Here is a 5000-nt window from a genome sequence, read left to right as displayed (position 1 = left end):
TTTTCGCTATGTCTGGCTGCCTCTCTCTCTCTCTCTCTCTCTCTCTCTCTCTCTCTCTCTCTCTCTCTCTTCTCTCTCTTTCTCATTCTCTCTCTCTTTCGCTCCCTACCTACCTCCCATTCTTTATCTCCATGTTTATCTCTCCTACTCTTCTTTCTCGTCTCTTTCTTTTTCCCCAGAGAGAATTAACAAAAATCCCTTACAAGGCACCATTCCTGTTCTCACCATACTACCACCATACTTCACCACTGTTATTGTTTCAAAGTGTTTGGTTTTGCGTTTATTTATTTATTTATTTATGTAATTTTGTGCTGTTGTTGTTTTATTTTGCTGTTTCTCTTTTCATCGGCAGCTTGATAGCAGACTGGCTCACTATTAGCATGCGGATGTGGATATTTTGATACGATAGGGAACTTAGTGTCTTTAAGAGTAATGTGAGGTTAGAATACCCCATGTTGATACGATTTACAATTCAAAATGTTATTTATAGTTCTGATAGCATCCGAATCATTAAAAATAAGGATTCGAAAAGAAGGATCATACTCTCGATTTCTCCGTCACTACACAACAACAACAAAAACATGCATACTAAATTCACCATTCTCTTTTTTGTCACACCATTCACCATACCTCACCATACCAGATACAATAGCCAAGCATCACACCATACTTTGTTCATAACAAATGTAACCATGGCCAAGTCATATGTCACTATACCGTTTATCATAAAGAAACCAAAACAACCAGCTTAATATCACTGTATCACTATATCATCACCATAGCAGCACATTTTCCACTATAATTTCGTCATATCAATCTCCAATCCTCACCACAATGACCAGCATAATTTCATCACAAAATCTAATATAACCTCAAAATACCAGCCACTATACTCATTACCATAACATCAACCAGCATATTCTTAGCTCACCATTCACTATAACTTCATCATATCAACCAGTTCAATGCCACCATACATACACCAAACCCTCACCATACCACCCATCATAACCTCACTACACTGACGACCAAAAAATCACCACACCACCCACTATAACAGCACCACACTAGTCACACCACACCTCCTCACATACGTACCATAACCTCAATCACACACCATACCCTACCTCACTTTTAGCCGTCACCCCCCCCTCCCCCCTCCACACACACACAATACGCACGCATACTCACACACACGCACGCCATTCATACCACAACCTCACCCACGGCAGAACCTAGTCACGTTAAAAATGTATTTGTATTATTATTCCTGTCTTGCAACGCTTTTTACTCGCGGATGTACGGTATAAGGGATCTAGAAGGATTCACTTTTAGTCTGAAGGTGAGCGGGTTTTTGCTTGTGGAGGGGGAGGGGGGTATGCCTTCCCTCTCTTTTTTGTTTTCTTTGTTTTACCTCGCAAATTGCGTGTGGACCTTCGCCATGTTGGGGGTACTAATCTGTGCAGATGTACGTACGTACGAATGCTCGGACGAGCAGATATAAGGGTGTGTTATAAATACAATCTGACATATACGCGAACATACGCATGCAAGCTCCCACGCACACACACACACACACACACACACACACACACACACACATACGCACACGCACAGGCGCATACACTGGCACACACACACATACATACACACACGCACAGGCACACACACAGACGTCCACGCCCAAGTTACAACCCATCAGGCTGATAAAAAAGAGAAAGGGAAAAGAGATAAAAAAACTTTCTGTATTTCTTTTGCAACACGTGCATGATTCTGCAATATACTGAAGTTTAATTGGTTTTATTTACTTTTATTAACATGATCATTTTTGTGATGATGATGATGATAAAAAACAGCAACGATGGTAATAATACTGATTAACAGTAAAATAAATAATTTTTCCTTCATCATCGTTTTCCAAAATGCTATACGTATCTCCTCAGCATGACCAGACATGTACAATTCCTTAACCTCATAAATCATGGATCGGGTGTGTGAGTGTGTGACGTAAAAGCATAACTTGTTACGTCACACACAACTGATTCATTCCGTCAGTGTTTCAACCTGAATATGTGGGTTTCACTGCGTACTGTAGACCGCACAAAGCGATTATACGTGTGTTGTACTGTGGTAAAATACGGTGCAAGTTGCTGAGGGAGGCCTATCATTATCATTAGTATGATATTGATAATGAAAAGTGTGATGAGAACAATAATGGTGATAGCAATAACAAGGATAATGTTATCGTTATCATTGCTATCATCATTATCAATACAACTTGTAGTATTATTACTGCTATTATTGTCATTGCTTTCACTATTATTATTATTATTATTATTATTATTACCATCATTATTATCACCATCATGATTATTGATATTAGCAATAATATCACCGTTATCATCATTGTCATTATTTTTACCTATTCCCTTCATTATTACATCACTATTACCTTGAGTTTTTTCATCCTGTTTCCTTCTTATTACAGCAATTAGTTTCCCCCAATAATGATTTAGATCCCGAAAAAAAGAAAGTTTCAAAATAATGTCGATTTATTCTTGCGTGAAAAACGAACAGGTTGGTTTGCCAGTTTTATATATTTTCCATATTGTTTCGTTCACTGTTACAAAATTATACCGTGTTTCTAAAAAAAAGTCATGAGATTTTCTTTCTTCATTTACGTATTTCTAGATTCATCATGTTTCTTATTCACACGAATCGAAGAAAAGGCAAAAAAATGTATATTCACAATTCACACAATCAAACAAGTCATCAGTATACATCTCAAGCAACAAAAGAAAAGGCAGAAAACTCCACTTAAAAGATTAACGAAACTAATTTATAATAAACCTGATAAATATTCCCATCTTAGGTCATTAATCTTCCCATGGCGATGAATATCACGGTCCAAGTTACCCATGCATTCCCGGATATAACAGTCATGCACTACCACGCCCCCTATGCATGGTACGTGATATCTCAGGGTCACGAAGAGGATAAGTGTGTGGGATCACCAGGCGCACCTCTGGTTGGGAGTGCATGGCATACAGGGTTAACAATGGCAAAGCAAGGGTGCATGACAGCTGAAGGTCAATGCATGGAAGAGAGGGGAGGGAGGGGAGTTATTCATTATAAAAGAGTCATCAAGAGTCTTAGAGGTATATGTATGACGTGAAGCAGCGTATGCCTGAAGTTAGGGGGTATTGTTCTTGATACTAAAGACTATTTGCAGCAGATATTGCAAGCATGGCATCACGGGGTATAAGTGTAATGTTATGAAGTATATACCTGATATTATATAATTAAAAATCATTGGGATTTTCATGATTATTTTGTCTTTGTTTTTATTGATGCGTTCATGGTGGTAGAACGATGATATCTTCATGATTTATTACTGTTATCGTCATTAACATCTTTGGTATCCCCAATGCCATTATCATCAGTATTTTTGTATTTTGTGATAATTATCATCATAATTTCACGAAAAAAAAAAAAAATATATTGTCGCAATCTATAAGTCATCTTTTACACTTGATTCCAGGACCTGCCCTTGAAACCTTGTCTAGAAAATGTGTGTTTACATGAGTTCTTTGTTTACATGGAATCAGCTAATCAGCCTTCTCAGGACTCGAGGATGCATTTTTAATGCAACGTTTAAATATTCTATATTACAGTAGATGACTCTCGTGTTTTCGCTTACCTCACTTGAATGTCATTAGAAATATACACCACTCAGAAAGTAAAAACCTCTGACACTCATTTTAATAAACAAACTTTTTGTTTTAAGCTATCGGAAATTCCACAGTGATGTGCCTCAACCTTGGTCCACTGGCCTTTACTGCAGATCTACCTTAAATATACTTTACTCTTGTTTAAAATCTACCCTAACATCGTTTCATCTACCTCAACTCTTCATCAAAATCTCATTAACTTCTTTTTCTTCTTTCTTTGGCAAAGGCAGCATAACCACGGATTTTTAAAACCGCAAATTAGACAGGTAAAGAGCTCAGAACTGATGACAGGATAAGGATAATCTAGATAAGGTTGGGTTGTATGGTTAGGTTAGGCTAGGTAAGACTGCATAGTTAGGATAGGGTAATTTGGGTAAAGTTAGGTTAGGATAGTTTCGGTTAAGTTAGGATATTATTTCTAAGTATGCATGACAAGGTTAGGTAAGGAGAGGATAATATAGCATAGATGAAGTTAGGTTATATTAGGTAAGGAAAATCCTGATTATGATTCATTGTGCTGGAAATTGTTTAAGCGTAAATATCGATTTGCAGCGATAATTCACTTAGTTGAAAATATATGAAAGGTAGAATACTAGTGCGAGCGAGCGAGCGAGCGAGAAAGAGAGAGAGAGAGAGCGAGAGAGAGAGAGAGAGAGAGAGAGAGAGAGAGAGAGAGAGAGAGAGAGAGAGAGAGAACGAGACAGAGAGAGAGAGAGAGAGAGAGAGAGAGAGAGAGAGAGAGAGAGAGAGAGAGAGAGAGAGAGAGAGAGAGAGAGAGAGAGAGCAAAAGGGAGAGCGAGAAAGAGAGCGAAAGTGAGAGCGAGAAAGAGAGAGCGAGAGAGAGAGCGAAAGCGAGAGAGAGACAGAGAGAAAGAGAGAGAGAGAGAGAGAGAGAGAGAGAGAGAGAGAGAGAGAGAGAGAGAGAGAGAGAGAGAGAGAACGAGACAGAGAGAGAGAGAGAGAGAGAGAGAGAGAGAGAGAGAGAGAGAGAGAGAGAGAGAGAGAGAGAGAGAGAGAGAGCGAAAGTGAGAGCGAGAAAGAGAGCGAAAGTGAGAGCGAGAAAGAGAGAGCGAGAGAGAGAGCGAAAGCGAGAGAGAGACAGAGAGAAAGAGAGAGAGAGAGAGAGAGAGAGAGAGAGAGAGAGAGAGAGAGAGAGAGAGAGAGAGAGAGAGAGAGAGAGAGAGCGAGAGCGAAAGAGAGAGAGCGAGAAGGAGCGAAAAAGAGAGAGAGCGAGAAGGACCGAGAGAGAGAGAGAGAGAGAGAGAGAGA

The sequence above is a fragment of the Penaeus chinensis genome, chromosome 33, assembly GCF_019202785.1.
Source record: "Penaeus chinensis breed Huanghai No. 1 chromosome 33, ASM1920278v2, whole genome shotgun sequence".
NCBI classification, from domain to species: Eukaryota; Metazoa; Arthropoda; class Malacostraca; order Decapoda; family Penaeidae; genus Penaeus; species Penaeus chinensis.
The sequence above is the reverse complement of the archived record's forward strand: the minus strand, read 5'-3'. Positions refer to the sequence as shown.